The sequence below is a fragment of the Rhinatrema bivittatum genome, chromosome 2 (genome assembly GCF_901001135.1).
Source record: "Rhinatrema bivittatum chromosome 2, aRhiBiv1.1, whole genome shotgun sequence".
NCBI lineage: Eukaryota > Metazoa > Chordata > Amphibia > Gymnophiona > Rhinatrematidae > Rhinatrema > Rhinatrema bivittatum.
Window position 1 is genome coordinate 379,882,119 of NC_042616.1, and position 18,501 is coordinate 379,900,619.

Here is an 18,501-nt window from a genome sequence, read left to right on the forward strand (position 1 = left end):
GTCTTGCAGTTTTTACTGATGGAATGGTTAGTAGTGCTTTGTTTGCTGATCTTAGGTTTCTGTTAGGGATGTGTACATGTAGGGCTGTATTTAACCAGTCTGCATGTTCGTTATGTATTAACTTATGTATGGTACACAGCGTTTTGTATTGTATTCTTTGTTCGATGGGAAGCCAGTGTAGTTCAGCCAGTGTTTCGGTAATGTGATTCCTTTTACTTTTGCCAGTTAAGACTCTTGCGGCTGCGTTTTGTAGAATTTGCATTGGTCTTAGTGAGGTGTATGGAAGACCTAGTAGAAGTGCATTACAATAATCAGTGCTCGCAAATATTAGTGCTTGTAGTACTGATCTAAAGTTGGCCATTCTCAGAAGTGGTTTAAGTCTCCTAAGGACCATGAGTTTAGCGTATCCTTCTCTTACTTTTAGAGATATGTGTTGTTTTAAGCTTAGTTCGGGGTCAATTATTACTCCTAGGTTTTGTACTTTTTCTGCAAGTTTTATTTGTTGATTGTTTTTTAGTGTGATTGGACTATGTTTGATTTCAGTATTTTTTCTCTCTAAATGTAAGAATTCTGTCTTCTCTATATGAATTATTAATTCCATTTGGTTTAGCAGCTGTTTAATGATATCTAGATACATGTTGGCTAAGTTTAATGTTTTCTCAATTGTGTCATCAATGGGTAAAATTAATTGGATATCATCAGCATATATATAGTGTGTGATTCCCAGTCCAGCTAGTAGGTGGCATAGTGGTAGTAAGTATATGTTGAAAAGAGTTGTGGAGAGGGCAGATCCTTGGGGAACTCCTGTTTGAAGGTTTATTTTATTTGATATAGTGTCTTTAATTTGAACCTGAAAATATCTGTCATTGAGATATGATCTGAACCACTTGATAGTTTTGTTGTTTAGGCCTATTTCTTCTAGTCTATTTAAGAGTATGTCAGTGTCAAATGCTGCTGACAGGTCAAGCATCACTAGTATGTACTAGTATATAAATTCTTTATATACTAATTTCGTCAGCTTGCATGTTACATCTTAATAATGATTAGACCAGGGTACATGCACACAATTAATTGTAGAAATAACATTCTTCATTTTAAGGATTTCAGCCACTATAATGAGATCTAGCATATGTCCAGAGCAAAGTGTAATAACTAGGGATGTGAAACATTTTTTGACGATTTAAAATATCGTCCGATATATTTTAAATCGTCAAAAATCGTTAGAGCCGTGATACAATAACAATTCCCCCGATTTATCGTCAAAAAATAGTAAATCGGGGGAAGGGGAGGGGAAGGGGGAGGGCGGGAAAACCAGCACACTAAAACAACCCTAAAACCCACCCCAACCCTTTAAAATAAATCCCCCACCCTCCCGAACCTCCCCAAAATGCCTTAAATTACCTGGGGTCCAGAGGAAGGGTCCCGGTGTGATCTTTTACTTTCGGACCTCCGTGCGTTGTAGAAATGGCGCCGGCGCTACCTTTGACCTGTCATATGACAGGTCAAAGGTAGCGCAAGCGCCATTTTGTTTTTTTGTCCCCCAACATCAGGAGCGTAGGAGATCGCTCCCGGACCCCCGCGGACTTTTGGCCAGCTTGGGGGGGCCTCCTGACCTCCACAAGACTTGCCAAAAGTCCAGCGGGGGTCCGGAATGATCTCCTACCGCGAATCGTTTTTCCGTAAGGAAAAACGATTCGACTGCAGGAGGTCGTTCCGGACCCCCGCTGGACACCCAGGGACTTTTGGCCAGCTTGGGGGGGGCCTCCTGACCCCCACAAGACTTGCCAAAAGTCCAGCGGGGGTCCGGAACAACCTCCTGCAGTCGAATCGTGTTGCCGTACGGCCGGCGCCATTTTGCGCAAAATGGCGCCGGCGCTACCTTTGACCTGTCATATGACAGGACAAAGGTAGCGCCGCACGGAGGTCCGAGAGTAAAAGATCACACCGGGACCCTTCCTCTGGACCCCAGGTAATTTAAGGCATTTTGGAGGGGTTCGGGAGGGTGGGGGATTTATTTTAAAGGGTCGGGGTGGGCTTTAGGGTTGTTTTAGTGTGCCGGTTTTCCCGCCCTCCCCCTTCCCCTCCCCCTCCCACTGGACCCCAGGTAATTTAAGGCATTTTGGGGGGGTTCGGGAGGGTGGGGGATTTATTTTAAAGGGTCGGGGTGGGTTTTAGGGATGTTTTAGTGTGCCGGTTTTCGATTTACACAATTTACACGATATTTAAAAAACCCAAACTGCGACGATCCAATTCCCTCCCCCTCCCAGCCGAAATCGATCGTTAAGACGATCGATCACACGATTCACATCTCTAGTAATAACATTTACCAATTAATGCAACCCCATAGCAGCGCATTCTTAAGTGCAAACTCATCTTCATAATGAAGGTTTATTTACTTATTTATTTATTTATTTAACATTTTTCTATACCGTCGTTTGGTGGGAACCGTCACAACGGTTTACATTAAGGCACATAAAAATGAAGCTAACGTATCTTAAGTTACATAGGTGCCATTTAAGGATTGGTAACATAGTTTGTAAATAATATTAATTGGTAAGTGTAATGAGTCATGTCCAATTCTCATTGTAACAGTTTAGGTTACTAGATTACCTTTATCAATGTACTTTTACCCTTTTTTGCTGAGCTTTAAAAAAAAAGTCAAGTCTCCTAATATAATCAGCTCAGTATATTGCAAATAAAAGGATGACATTTCTAACAGAGATAACAGCAACAATAGGCTGCCCTGGGGGAATATAATAAACAAAAAACCCAGGAATATAAATGCAAGAGCATTCTCTCACAGCCCCTAGAACACTTAAAGGGCAATTGTAAAAAAGGGATGACTTCCTTACATATTAACAACACTCCCCCTTCCAGTTTGTCTGTACAAGCCATTGCCTTATACGTATAACCAGGGGGACAAAGACTTAACAGAACATTATGCATTGTCATATGTCAAGGTTCAGTAATAAAAAACACATCTAATTTATGCTGAGATATCAACTCGGAAATCTCAATATATTTCCTCCTTGCTGATTAAGCATTCAAGTAAGCCAAGCAAAAATTCTTCGTACTTAATGACAACTGAGAATTACTGAATCTACGTGGATTGGTTAACCAACTCTTCTGATTCAGTCAACAGGAGGAAGAAAGTCACCATATCTGTGCCTTCCCATTATAACCTCAATTTGGGACCCTGCCATGCCAAAATCAAAAATACTGCACAAAATCAAATACAAAAACCACCACAAACCTTTAAAAACTTCATAGCGTCCAATCTTTTTCATGGTCCCACTTATGGTCCTACAAAGGGGTGGGCCCTCTGGCGAGGGTTCGCTTTTTAAATTATCTCCCCAATGATGCTTGTTGACATCTTTCATAGGGGGAGGATGTTCATAGGTGGCAGTGGCTGAGCAGGAAATGGCTGCAGAGATGACTATGTAGAGCAGGAGGATGATCACAGGTAGAAAGTCTCAATTCAGAGTAGCAGCAGGACAGGGCTTTAGACAATAAAGTGCTCCATTGCTGAATCAAGTGCTATAGGACCTGAACTCTGCAGGCCTCACCTTTTTAATTAGCTCCCTAACGATGCTTGCTAATGTCTGACAGGACGTGGAACTTTTATCAGCGTGCGTGGCAGAGCTGAAAACAGCAGCTGAAATGATTATGTAGAGCAGAAGAATGATCATGGGTAAAGAGTCTCAGAGATCCATCTTGGTGCTGGATCCTTTCAACATTTTAATGAGTAATATTACAGAGAGGTTAGAAGACCAAATTAGACTTTTTGCAGATACTACTAAGCTTTACAACAGAGTGGCCACTACAAAGGAAGTAGACAAAATGAGGAGTGATCAAAGAAGACTCAGTAAATGGTTCGTCTTCTCTTTCCACACATTGATCTTTGTCACCTTTCAATTTCATTATACCACTTTGGACCTTTCTCCGTTCTCTGATATATCTGAAAAATGTTTTTTCACCTCGCTTTACCTCTTTGGCAATCCTTTCTTCCACCTGACTTTTTGTTTTCTTGATGTTGAGAATGGCCTCGCATTCTGTTGAGAGCGGGGGTGTTTAGTGTGCCCTAGGGCCTCAGCCCGGGCCCAGACCTTCAGGGCCGAGCCGAGGGTTGACGGTGGCTCTGCATGGCTAAACACGGTCTTACCCTCTGCCAGGCCTGCAAGCTCCCAAGGCCAACAACATGAGATGTTGGTAGGGGAACGGTCCTCCGACTGTTCCGAGCCCTTTCAGACCTGCCGCTTGATCGGCATTGGAGCAGCAAGCCCGGCAGAGGGTTGAGGTTGAGGGCAGATAGAGGCCTTGACACGTAGACAGGACTATGACTGATGCAACAGCATCTCGGACGAGACTGGGCTGATGCGACGGCATCAGAAGCATGACGAGGAACTTGATCCAAACAGGACAAGACATAAGGCAGGAGGACATTGGCACTGTCTCTCAGGGCACCCTACACAGCCCACCTTCATGGGCGGACCCAATGGGCTGGTCACGGGCCACCCTGTTCCACTACTGAGAATGGGACGAGCGCAGGGCAGACACAGGCAAGGAGGAACTCCAATGACGAAGCCGGTGTCATCCGAAGCTTCCCCCAAGGCTGGCGGGAACAGATGCTCCAGGGCGCAGGGACGGATTCCACTTGTTGGCCACTCCTAGGCCCAACAGGTCAGAAGACCCGGAGCTCATGACGAAGACGCAGGGAAGAACATCCTGGCAGGCAGACACAATAGGATGAGGAAGATCATGGCGGAACATCAGGACATGGTCAGGGACCTCAGGCAAAACATCAAGACATGAAGACGTGGTACGAAGGCAGAAGAGACGAGGAGCTCCACGAAGAACAGAAAACCTTACAAGGCTCTGGCAGGCGGGAGCCTCCAGAGGGAACTCACGCTGATGCAAGGCAAAGACAGAATGAAGTTGAAGTCCTTTATAGGGCTGCAGACCGGCGACTCCCTGGGAGGAGTTTGGCAGGCCCACACCTAGCTGGTCCTATAACTACGGAGAAGTGCTGCGGGCCGGCCCCTAGGGAAGGGCGTGGCTCAAACCAGGATGTCCATGCAAACACAAGCAGCCTCAGGCAGGCCCCAAGGACATCGAGGCCTCCCAGGCCCTGGAGCAAATCCTGGACAGTTCGCAGGGAAGACCCTGGCTTGGAGCAGCCTCCAGGAAGAGGTAAGAAGCCTCCCATAGCCCCGCTACAGGAGGGTTCATAACACTTGATTTCTTTCTTCATCTCTTCAGTTTCACCAGATATTCTTCGGTTGGTCCTCTTTTCGGGATCCTTTATATTTCTTGAACGCTGCTTTTTTTGTCTTTATTTTATCAGCCACGTCCTTTGAGAACCAGATCGGTTTCTTATTTCTTTGACTTTCGGTTACTTTTCTCTCATACAGATTAGTTGCCTTTGTAATTGCTCCTTTTAGTTTGACCCACTGTTCTTCCACCTCTCTCATTTTCTCCCAGTCTTCTTGTTCTACCTCCAGCCACGTCCCCATTTCGACAAAGTCCATATTTTTGAAATGCAAAACTCGAGTCTGTATGACCTCCTGTATCCTATTTGTGATATCAAACCATACCATGTGATGATCACTGGTGCTCAGGAGGGCACCCACCGAGACATTAAGGACATTATCCCCGTTGGTGAGCACTAGGTCACGTATAACTCCCTCCCTCGTGGGTTCCAATACCATTTGTTTGAACAGAGTCCCTTGAAGGGCATCCATCCACTGCCTCTCTACCTCTGGTAGATTCTGCAGAAGGGATTCTCCAGTCTACGTCCAGCAGATTAAAATCTCCAACAATTAACAATTCTCCCTTCTTTCCCACCTTTTAGATGTCTTCAACCAGATCTCATCTTCCATTTGAGTCGGAGGCCTGTAAACCACTACAGTAAACATGGATGCACCATCTTTTCTTTCTTTTTTTTTTTTTAGGATAGTCAATAATGCTTTTAATCTACCCCACATTCCTTGCAGTTTAGTTACTTGGATATTGTTTTTTACTCCTCCCCCTTTTCTGTCCTCTCTGTTCTTCCTTAACAAGTTATTTATTTATTTATTTATTTATTTATTTTATATACCGACATTCAATCGAGATATCACATCGGTTTCCAGATAACCAAGAGAATAGGGCGTAGTCCGCCCTATTTTACATTATAACATGGTAACCAAAAAAAAAAACAAAAAAAAAAACAAAACAATTATATAACCCGGTATGGCCATATCCCAGTCATGAGACTCAGTGAACCAGGTCTCTAATAGCAACTAAGTCCAAGTCCGCTTCTACCATTAAAGCCTGCAGGTATGGGAGTTTATTGCCCAGACTATAAACATTTGTGGTGATAGCTTTCCAGCTAGTCTCCCTAGGATTGCTACTCTTCCTAGTCATCTTTTCTGCTAGTTTGAGCTAATTGATTTTGTTTTCTTCTCCCAATTCCTGAATTGCTTGCGAATGACAAGGCAATATTATTGGCCACCTCCTGCCACCCCGCCTTCTAGTTTAAATGCCTCATAGTATATGCTCTGAATTTCTCACTCAGCATCCTCTTTCTGGTCAAGGACAAATATAGACCATCTCTTCAGTATAATCTTTTACTGTTCCATAGATGGACCCATCCAGCAATGTAACCAAAACCATTTGATTTACACCATGCTTTGAGCCAAAATTTGAAGTTATCTATATGGCAGAGCCTTTGGCTTCCCCTTTCCAAGAACAGGTAATACTTCTGAAAAGGCAATGGTCTTTGCCATGTATCTAATCTTCAACCCTAGGTTTTGAAATCTTTCTGTACTGCAAGGACTAGAAGGTCATTGGTTCCCAGATGGATGATAACATTGTGGAGTCTCTACTTTCTTCTGTAATTGCGTTGACTATCTGGTTGGCATTTATACAAGCTAAGGATCCTGGAAGGCATTTAACTGTTGTGTCCCCATCAAAATTATTATCCAAATTGGTCCCTCTGATGACTGAGTCTCCCAGCAGAAAAAGCTTCCTTTTATGACCTTTGATAATGTTTAAGGGTCCCTGGGTACACAGGGTAACTATATCCCTTTCAGATATCACCTCATTTTCTATTCCTGGAGCTTCTTTGTTAACCAATGCAGAAAAAGTATTATGTAAGAGTAACAGTGGGGAGAGTGGGTGTCTTTCCATCACAGGCCTTATTCTGCCAGAGTCCACTGTAATCCATTAAATCCTGGGTTTCTGAATCCTGGACATCCGACTTTTCTGTGGGAGTGGGGTTGGATATTCAAGATGCACAATTAGGGAAATTGGGTGTCGTATAGTCACTTATCTTGTTCTAACAGAGCCCACTGTAAACCAATTATTATTAATGGTTTTTTTAATACTCTATGGGAGCTGGGGGTGATAGTCTGGATGCTGCCAAGGAGGGGAGGTTTTCTGAAACTTGAGCAAGTCCTCTTGCAGATGTCAACTGCTTTTTCATTATACACAGCTGAAAGCAAATGGAACATCTCTTAAGTCTCCAAAAGTCAGGCCTTGGGATATAAGCACCACAGTTATTACACTGAACTAAAGACATTCTGCTAATACTGACTAATATACAAGTTAGAGAAGTCCTTGGATGAACTATTTAAGAAGAAATCACAGTAATGGTGGGTGGGTGTGGGGTAAGGTACGAGGGAACAAACATCTGTTGTAGATACCAGCTTTTTTTTAACAAACACAGTTACTTAATACAGACTAGCAATATCAAAACTTGGAAAAATAGAGAGAGATTTCAAAGCATGCAATACACAAATTCAGAAGAATAACACCAAGAAAGCTATCTATAATATGGCTAACTTTAAATTTTTCAACTTAACTGGCCACAAGAACAGGCAGCCAGGTCTCCATGTTCCAAAGAAGCAGTATATAATGGGGGCTGAGAAACTGATATGGATCAAGTAGGAAAGAAACCTTGGGGCGATCATATCTGAAGGCCTCAAGGCAGCAAAACACTGAAATAAGGAAGTGGCCAAATCAAAAGAATTATATGCTGTGCAGTAGCCCAGAATGTGCGAAACTTCCCCTCCTGTGCAGAATCCTTCATTTTCCTTACAGAATTCAGTGCAGGGACCAGAAGTCAGCAACACAGGACAGGAGGAGGAAACAGTGGGATCAGCCCATGCAGATCAGAAAACAAAGGAGGCTGTTACTGTGGTTGCCAGCTTGAACAGGCCCAAGGAGAAAAGACTGCAGTAATGAAGATCTGTCCACACAACCAATTAAGCAGGGATGGGCAATCTACAGCCTAGCTCAACGACAGATTGTTTTTTCCAGCCCTCTTCCTCTTCAATTTGCCCCGTTATCTTCGGCCTATCAACACGTTGCAACAATGTCATCAACAATGGCCTGACATGGCAGGCCTTTGTTGATGATATCAATCTGAATGTTGGCAGCCTGCGGGGCAGGTAGAGGAGGAGCTTCGCAGACCCATCAGAGTCAGCTGTGTGTACTGCCGGTGGACCCCATCCCACCAGTGGTCGAAAAACAGAGGCCCATGTGGCCGCCAGTGGATCCCATCCTACCGACGTCTGAAAAAATGAAGCAGAATTTAGCCTATAACATCACCTGTGCAGCCCTCATGGTATTAAAAGCCTTCAAGAGTAGCAGTTTCTCTATGCTGATCTCATGATGCACGAGATCAGCATGGAAGAACTGCTATACCCACAATTTTTTAGCCCGTTTTAAAGTGCCGAAAAGCAGAATATAATTAATTTAAATTTAATTTAATTTAGTACCAGGGGGCCTGGAGAGAGGAACAGCAAAATGGGCTGCTGGAACAATGGAGTGGCTTCTCCCTAACAGGCATACGGTGGCGGTGACAGTAGTAGAGGCAGCGGAGGAGAAAGAGAGGCTCCGAGGAAAGTATGTACATTTGAATGTGTGTGGGTCTGTGTGTGTGTCTGTGTGAGAGAGAGACAGGGAATGAATGGGGGTCTGTGTGTATGAGAGAGAGAGAATAAATGAGTGCTTGCCTGGGGGTCTGTGTGTGTGAAAATGAATGGCAGCCAGCCTGAGAGTATCTGTGTGGGTGTAAAAATGAATGGGAGCCTGCCTGGAAGGAGGTGTGGGAGCCAGAGAGAGTGAGTGCATGTGTGTGTGAGAATGTGGGTGGGTGAGTGAGAGCATGTGAATATGGATCGGTGGGGGAGCATGTGTATGTGTGTGGGGGTGAGAGAAATAGAGCAGATGTGTATATAACAATCCTCCTTTCCTCTCTGCCTGCTAATCCATGACAATCTATGGGCTTCTGGAAATCTAAAGCTCACAGGTATGGAAAGGGGGAACATTTTTCAATTCCTCACTAGTTAAATTATTGGGTATTTGTTGTGTTTTGAACATTGTTATATGAGTTTTTAACAATTTTATGTTATTCTATTTGTTAATTGTGTTGAATTACTCTTTTTAATTTGGTATGGTTGCTGCTTTGGTCTTTCACAATGAGGTACATTTGCCACTGTAACTCCCCCCCCCCCCCTCCCACCGCTCAAGGAGTTATAAGGGGGACCCCCTCCCCCATTCATGGAGTTCAAGGGGGGGGGGGCACCTCAGCCTTTGTCTACTATAAGCACCAGTAATGTGGCCCTGTTTAAAAAAATGTTTGCCCACCCCTTAGGGTGACCAACTGCCTGGTTTTCTAGCCTGTTGTACAGTGTCCAGTTACAAGGGTAACCAGGTGTTACAATTGGGCAATCACCAGATGTAGTGAACACCACCTGCAGGAGTGACTCAGGATGGAGAGCCTCTGATAATGGCTGGAGAGGAATCTGGTGCAGGCAGGAGTGTATAGAGCTGGGTGCTGGCTGGAAGGATGTCTGGTGCTGGCTTGAACCTGTGGAGCTGGGTGCTGGCTGGAAAGGAGTCTGCTGCTGGCTGGAACCTGTGGAGCTGGGTGCTAGCTGGAAATTAGTCTGCTGCTGGCTGGAACCTGTGGAGCTGGGTGCTAGCTGGAAAGGAGTCTCTGGAACAGGGTGCGTGGGGGTAAATGTGAGCTTCAGGAAACATTGGAACAGCATGGGGTTAAGTGTGGATGTGAATGTAGGTAAGCATGATCTGAAAACTGGAACTGGGTGCAGGTATGGGTGGAATCAGGATATCGTGCAGGTAAGTGTGATATTGACTGTAGGTAAGTGTGAACTGGAATGGGAGAACTCGGGGAAGCAAGACTGACAATGAATAGACAGATAAACCAGGACAACACTAACACTGAACATAGAAACATAGAAACATAGAAATGACGGCAGAAGAAGACCAAATGGCCCATCTAGTCTGCCCAGCAAGCTTCACACATTTTTTCTCTCATACTTATCTGTTTCTCTTAGCTCTTGGTTCTATTTCCCTTCCACCCCCACCTTTAATGTAGAGAGCAGTGATGGAGCTGTATCCAAGTGAAATATCTAGCTTGATTAGTTAGGGGTAGAAGCCGCCACAATAAGCAAGCTGCACCCATGCTTATTTGTTTTACCCAGACTATGTTATACAGCCCTTATTGGTTGTTTTTCCTTCTCCCCTGCCGTTGAAGCAGGGAGCTATGCTGGATATGCGTGAAGTATAAGTCTTCTCCCATGCCGTTGAAGCAGAGAGCCATGCTGGATGTGCATCGAAAGTGAAGTATCAGGCACATTTCGTTTGGGGTAGTAACCGCCGTAACAAGCCAGCTACTCCCTGCTTTGTGAGTGCAAACCCTCTTTTCTTCTCCCCTGCCGTTGAAGCAGAGAGCTCTGCTGGATGTGTGAAGTATCAGTTTTTCTTCTCCCCTGCTGTTGAATCAGAGAACTATGCTGTATATGCATTGAAAGTGAAGTATCAGGCTTATTTGATTTGGGGTAGTAACCGCCGTAAAAAGCCAGCTACTCCCCTCTTTGTGAGTGTGAATCCTTTTTTCCACATTTCCTCTTGCTGTTGAAGCTTAGAGCGATGTTGGAGTCACAGTAAGCCTGTGTATGTTTATTTAATAAGGGTATTGACTCCAGGCAGTAGCCATCATTCTGGCGAGTCACCCACTCTTCATTGGCAGCCTCTTGATTTTATGGATCCACAGTGTTTATCCCACGCCCCTTTGAAGTCCTTCACAGTTCTGGTCTTCACCACATCCTCCGGAAGGGCATTCCAGGCATCCACCACCCTCTCCGTGAAGAAATACTTCCTGACATTGGTTCTGAATCTTCCTCCCTGGAGCTTCAAATCGTGACCCCTGGTTCTGCTGATTTTTTTCCTTCGGAAAAGGTTTGTCGTTGTCTTTTGATCATTAACACCTTTCAAGTATCTGAAAGTCTGTATCATATCACCTCTGCTCCTCCTTTCCTCCAGGGTGTACATATTTAGATTCTTCAATCTCTCCTCGTACGTCATCCGATGAAGATCCTCCACCTTCCTGGTCGCCCTTCTCTGTACCGCCTCCATCTTGTCTTTGTCTTTTTGAAGGTACGGTCTCCAGAACTGAACACAGTACTCCAGGTGAGGCCTCACCAAGGACCTGTACAAGGGAATAATCACTTCCCTTTTCTTACTTGATATTCCTCTCTCTATGCAGCCCAGCATTCTTCTGGCTTTAGCTATCGCCTTGTCGCATTGTTTCGCCGACTTCAGATCATTAGACACCATCACCCCAAGGTCCCTCTCCTGCTCCGTGCACATAAACATAAAACACAAAAGCCTGAAGGCAGCAAGCAAGGAGGTGTGACACAATGTCGAAGACAGCAAGGAATGGAAGGCAGGACACAAGCCCGAAGGCAGGCAAGCAAGGAACCAGAACACAAGCCCGAAGGCAGCAATGCAAGACAGAAGGCCCGAAGGCAACACGGCAGGACAATAGGCTCGAAGGCACACAGAGGACAACAGAAGGCTAGAGCAGGGAGCCCAAACGAGCTCAATGCCGAAGCACTGAGGCATTGAGCTGGCGGGGTTAAGAAGGAAGTCCAGGACATAGAGCAGATAGGTAGGATGGACTGGGGCAGCCAGGAGAGCATACTCATGAGGGACCTCTGGTGGTGGTGAGGCTGCACAGCAGCCATAGTCGTAACACCAGGGGCCAATCAGTGCTGGCAGCGTTCCATTCACCTGTCTATTTTAAGGGCTCAGTTTGGCTCTGCTCCTCCTCTGCTTCTCCCCAGCTGTTCCACATGTGTTGCTACTTTGCGCATTCCTCCTGGGAGTCGCAGAGGAAGAGGAGAGTCAAACTCGAGCCCCTAAGACAGGCAGACAGAACCTGCCTAGGAAAAAATCAACGCTCGATTTGAAAGGGAGAAAAGGGGAGATGGCGGCAGCGGCCGCCATACTCCCCCCCGGTCACCCCCCTAAGTGTCCGGTCCTGCTCCATGTAAAAGTTGGCAACCCTATCGCCCCAGTGATAGAGAACAGAGCAGCGGGGATGAAGCCCAACAGACACAAAGAGGAGTTTTGGGGTAGGAGAGAGAAATAGCTGGAGGAGAAGGAAACAGAGAAAGAGCAGGCTGAGGAGGGGGAATCAGGCTTCAGGGAGGGAGGGAACAGAGAAAGAAAGCTGAAGGTCTTGCAGGGATGTCAGAGCCAGATGGGGCAAAGAGAAAGAGAAAGGAGGGTCAAGCATGAGGGGGCAGAGAGAAAGCTGAAGATCTTGCTTGAAGGTAGAGAAAATGAGAGAATTGAGGGGAGTGGTTTTCAGCCTTGGACAGAGAGAGAGAGAGCTGGGGGGGGGGGGGGGGGATGTTATCTGCAGTCAGAAGGAGAAAGTGGGACTCTTGCTGGCAGGTGTGGGAAGAGAGAACTGGGGGATATGGAAGCAGCAAATGCAAGGAGGTCTTTCTGGGGAAGGTTTTAGCCTAATGGGGTAGAGAAAAAGAGAAAGCTGGGAATGGGGTGAAGCCTCAGGGGAGGCAGAAAGAAAGCTGGTGATCTTGCTGAGGGGTCAGGAGAATGAAATAACTGAGGGGGGGGGGGGTGTTAGAGCCTGTGAGGAGTAGAGAGAGAGAGAGAGAGAACTGGGAAAGTGTTCTAGTCTGGGGATGGGGCAGAGTGAGAAAGCTGAGGGTACTGCAAGGAGTAGGGGGCTTGACTCTGAGGGAATAGAGAAAGCTTTAGGGGGTGAAATACGATTTGGGATAGGACAAAGTTAGGGGGGGTTGACCCCAAGGAGGAGAAGGAGAAATCCAAACTGGAGAGGGATTCAAGACAAAAAGGGATGACAGAGCAGGGAAGTGTCGAGCCTTGGAGATGAAAAAGCTGTGGGTCAGGCCTGGGCGAAGGAAAGTGATCTGGAAGCAAGGGGACAGGCCTCATTAAGGGAAAATTCTGCTGTAAAAATATAAAATTATGCATCTTTGAATAATAACTTTTTTCTGTATTGCATTGTAAATTAATTATTACTCAGTGATTATATAGTGTTATTTAAACAATTTCACAATATTGTGAGCAAACCTTTTTATTTTTTGTGCAGGATTCCACCAGAAGTAGAGTGTATACAGAGAGGCATAACCAGTAAATAAAAAGAGGTAATAATATATCTGTGTGGGTCATTAAATGAGACTTCATCTGGAGTACTGAGTCCAAGTTTGGAGGCTGTACATAGAAGAGTTACTTTAATGCTGCAGAGTATATACTAAAGGTCTATAGGATGAAATTAAAGATCTAAATATATATACACTATGGGAGTGGGCCCCAAACTTCGTCCTTGAGGGCCGCAATCCAGTAGGGATGTGAATCGTTTTTTGACGATTTAAAATATCGTCCGATATATTTTAAATCGTCAAAAATCGTTAGAGCCGCGATACAATAACAATTCCCCCGATTTATCGTCAAAAAATCGTAAATCGGGGGAAGGGGGAGGGGAAGGGGGAGGGCGGGAAAACCGGCACACTAAAACAACACTAAAACCCACCCCGACCCTTTAAAATAAATCCCCCACCCTCCCGAACCCCCCCAAAATGCCTTAAATTACCTGGGGTCCAGAGGAAGGGTCCCGGTGTGATCTTTTACTCTCAGACCTCCGTGCTTTGTAGAAATGGCGCCGGTGCTACCTTTGACCGTACGGAAAAACAATTCGACTGCAAGAGGTCGTTCCGGACCCCCGCTGGACCCCCAGGGACTTTTGGCCAGCTTGGGGGGGCCTCCTGACCCCCACAAGACTTGCCAAAATTCCAGCGGGGGTCCGGAACGACCTCCTGCAGTCGAATTGTGTTGCCGTACGGCCGGCGCCATTTGCGCAAAATGGCGCCGGTCAAAGGTAGCGCCGGCGCCATTTCTACAACGCACGGAGGTCCGAGAGTAAAAGATCACACCGGGACCCTTCCTCTGGACCCCAGGTAATTTAAGGCATTTTGGGGGGGTTTGGGAGGGTGGGAGATTTGTTTTAAAGGGTCGGGGTGGGTTTTAGGGTTGTTTTAGTGTGCCGGTTTTCGATTTACACGATTTACACGATTTACACGATATTTAAAAAACCCAAACTGCGACGATCCGATTCCCTCCCCCTCCCAGCTGAAATCGATCGTTAAGACGATCGATCATACGATTCACATCTCTACAATCCAGTTGGATTTTTGGAATTCCCACAATGAATGTGCATGAGATCTATTTGCATACAATGGAGGCAGAGTAATCAATGTGGACCATTATTGCTCTAGTGTGGTTTGCGCAGCCTAGAGAGTGAACATCCCAGGCCCACACCAACAACTGGCGGATAAACCCTGGGACGGTACTGAACTATAGTTTCACCTATACCAGCTCCTTTCCCCACATGTTGAGTGCTTGGGTTCCAGGGGCCAGCAGGATTTAGGTGAGATTCCCTCAATGTATGGCAGACAGAGACCGGGGTCAGGTAGGTTCAGGGCAGGCAGTAAACAAAAGTAGTCAAGGTCCAGGCTGAGGTCAGAGGCAGGCAACAAGCGAGAATAGTCAAGGTTCAGGCAACAAGCGAAGTTTAGTCAAGGTCCAGGCAGATGTCATATTCATGTATTCTGTAAGAGGGGAAGGCAGGAGTAAGGTACGGAGGACTGACAAAGCAGGTTGGAGAGACAAGGCAGGGCAGGCTGGACACGACAAGGCAATGCACGTTGGAGAAACAATACAGAAGCATCATGTACCACTATACAGCTAGAGACCCATTGCTGAGGCATTGGAGGGGAGCATGGCTGGTATTTAAGTATCCAGCCAAGTTATCATTAGGAAGCACCGACAGGCTTTTCCTGCCATGTGGCCTTTAAATGTGGGTGCAGCATGTGTGCACCTAAGGAATCGGCAAGAGAGTGGCACCCGGAAGCATAGGCAGTGTCCATGCCACGAAGGCAGGTTAGCGGTGTATGGGGTGAGTGCAACTGTTTGCGGGGCCATCCCGTGATCGGCCAAACGCTACATTACTCCCCCCTTCTAAGCCCCTTCCTCAGGTCTCTGGGCTTAGGTTTCTGGGAGAAGTGACAATGAAATGTTTTGACTAAGTGAGAGGCCTGAAGATTAGCTGCTGGTTCCCTAGAATTTTCCTCAGGACCAAAGTTTTTCCAGGTCATCAAGTATTCCAATTGGTTTTGCCATCTTCTGGAGACTTCTGATACTTAAATTCTATTTCAGCCCAGATGCAGTTTCTGTGGGTTTGAGGGCTCTCTGTGATGGCCAGAAGGAAATAAGCAGCTTTGGTAGGGATACATGAAATAATTATGTATCCTTAGTGTGGCTGGTAACTTCAGGTGACAAGTTACTGCTCCTACTTGCCGCAGAACAGGAAATAGCCCAATGAACCAGGGCACAAATTTAGTTGATGGTAATTTTAGACAGTTTTTGTATGCTGAGCCAAACCAGATCCCCTGGCTTTAAACTGAAGAGCTGGACATCTTTTCTTATCCACCTGTGTCTTGAAACATTTGGCTGCCATGGTACGATACTGGTTGGGTTTTTGCCACAGGTTCTTGAGAACTTGACTGGAAGTGCTGGCTGCTGGACAAGGCACAATAAGAACATAAAAACATGCCATACTGGGTCAGACACAGGGTCCATCAAGTCCAGCATCCTGTTTCCAACAGTGGCCAATCCAGGCCATAAGAACCTGGAAAGTACCCAAAAACTAAGTCTATTCCATGTTACTGTTGCTAGTAATAGCAGTGGCTATTTTCTAAGTCAACTTAATTAATAGCAGGCAATGGACTTCTCCTCCAAGAACTTATCCAATCTTTTTTTAAACACAGCTATACTAACTGCACTAACCACATCCTCTGGCAAAAAATTCCAGAGTTTAATTGTGCATTGAGTGAAAAAGAACTTTCTCTGATTAGTTTTAAATGTGCAACATGCTAACTTTATGGAGTGCCCCCTAGTCTTTCTATTATCTGAAAGAGTAAATAACCAATTCACATCTACCCGTTCTAGACCTCTCATGATTTTAAACACCTCTATCATATCCCCCCTCAGCCATCTCTTCTCCAAGCTGAAAAGTCCTAACCTCTTTAGTCTTTCCTCATAAGGGAGCTGTTCCATTCCCCTTATTTTGGTCGCCCTTCTCTGTACCTTATCCATCGCAATATATCTTTTTTTGAGATATGACGACCAGAATTGTACACAGTATTCAAGGTGTGGTCTCACCATGGAGCGATACAGAGGCATTATGACATTTTCCGTTTTATTCACCATTCCCTTTCTAATAATTCCCAACATTCTATTTGCTTGTTTGACTGCCGCAGCAACTGAACTGATGATTTCAATGTGTTATCCACTAAGACACCAAGCTCTCTTTCTTGGGTGGTAGCACCTAATATGGAACCTAACATTATGTAACTATAGCATGGGTTATTTTTCCCTATATGCAACACCTTGCACTTATCCATATTAAATTTCATCTGCCATTTGGATGCCCAGTTTTTCAGTCTCACAAGGTCTTCCTGAAATTTATCACAATCTGCCTGTGATTTAACTACTCTGAACACGTTCTTATGTTCTTATCTGCAAATTTGATTACCTCACTTGTCGTATTTCTTTCCAGATCATTTATAAATATATTGAAAAGTAAGGGTTCCAATACAGATCCCTGAGGCACTCCACTGCCCACTTCCTTCCACTGAGAAAATTGTCCATTTAATCCTACTCTCTGTTTCCTGTCTTTTAGCCAGTTTGTAATCCATGAAAGGACATCGCCACCCATCCCATAACTTTTTACCTTTCCTAGAAGCCTCTCATAAGGAACTTTGTCAAATGCCTTCTGAAAATCCACGTACACTGCATCTACCGGTTCACCTTTATCCACATGTTTATTAACTCCTTCAAAAAAGTGAAGCAGATTTGTGAGGCAAGATTTGCCTTGGGTAAAGCCATAATGATCTGGAAGGGAGCCTGTAGAGCTGCCAATGTGATTACTATGTTAAACATCGAGATAGCTGTCCGCCGCCTACCTCATTGCTCTGACGTGGGGGCATCCCAGCTTGTTCAAAGCTCCATATACTGAGAAGCACATTGCACATTATTTCGATCAGATTGCTTCGTCCTAATGAGAGTTATTACAGAATATTTGGGGCCTCTTTCAAATGAATCTCCCACTATCCATAATGCACTAGGAATGTGCATTTGTTGAAAACAAACTGGAAATTATTTTATAATATTTCTGGTTTTATTTCATTTTTTTATTTAAAACTAAATTAAAGAAAAATGAATGAAATTTTGTTTTCATTCCTTATAAAAGAAATTAAGGCCATTACCACCTCTAAAATTCCCCCATCCCTGCCACCAACTCCTGGGCCTTCCACTAATCCTCCCCAGCATTCTCCCCTAGCATCCTCCCCCAGATCCCCCCAGACGTGGGGGCATCCCAGCTTGTTCAAAGCTCCATATACTGAGGAGCACATTGCACATTATTTCGATCAGATTGCTTAGTCCTAATGAGAGTTATTACAGAATATTTGGGGCCTCTTTCAAATGAATCTCCCACTATCCATAATGCACTAGGAATGTGCATTTGTAGAAAATAAACTGGAAATTATTTTATAATATTTCTGGTTTTATTTCATTTTTTTATTTAAAACTAAATTAAAGAAAAATGAATGAAATTTTGTTTTCATTCCTTATAAAAAAAATTAAGGCCATTACCACCTCTAAAATTCCCCCATCCCTGCCCCCAACTCCTGGGCCTTCCACTAATCCTCCCCAGCATTCTCCCCCAGATCCTCTTACCCTCTTGTTGAAAATGTATTCACGATCTTGCCCTATAGTTCTGCTACTGCAAATGATATAAGATGACCAAGGCCGATCCCATTATAAATTTTTGCCATATAAAATGGCATTATCCAGGCACAGACCCAAGACAGCATCATTTTTTTGGAAAACATTTATAATGGGGTTGGCCATAGTCTGCCAGTACCATTTTCAATAGTGGTAGCTGTGGTATGGGAGTAACAAGAGGGTAAGTGGTTTTGGGAGAATGGGCTGTAGAGCATAAGAGGAGTATAGGGAATTTTTTGTTTTTTTGCTATAGACCCTTTTTTATTTACTTTTATTTATTTTTTTTTTGCATTTTTTGTTTTTGTTTCA

General features: G+C 44.9%; 1 protein-coding gene across 1 annotated transcript in view; it reads right to left on the reverse strand.

Moving 5' to 3' along the window:
- The window catches only part of GABBR2 (gamma-aminobutyric acid type B receptor subunit 2), a 2,655,237-nt gene that overhangs the window by 1,223,485 nt on the left and 1,413,251 nt on the right, over positions 1 to 18,501 (reverse strand).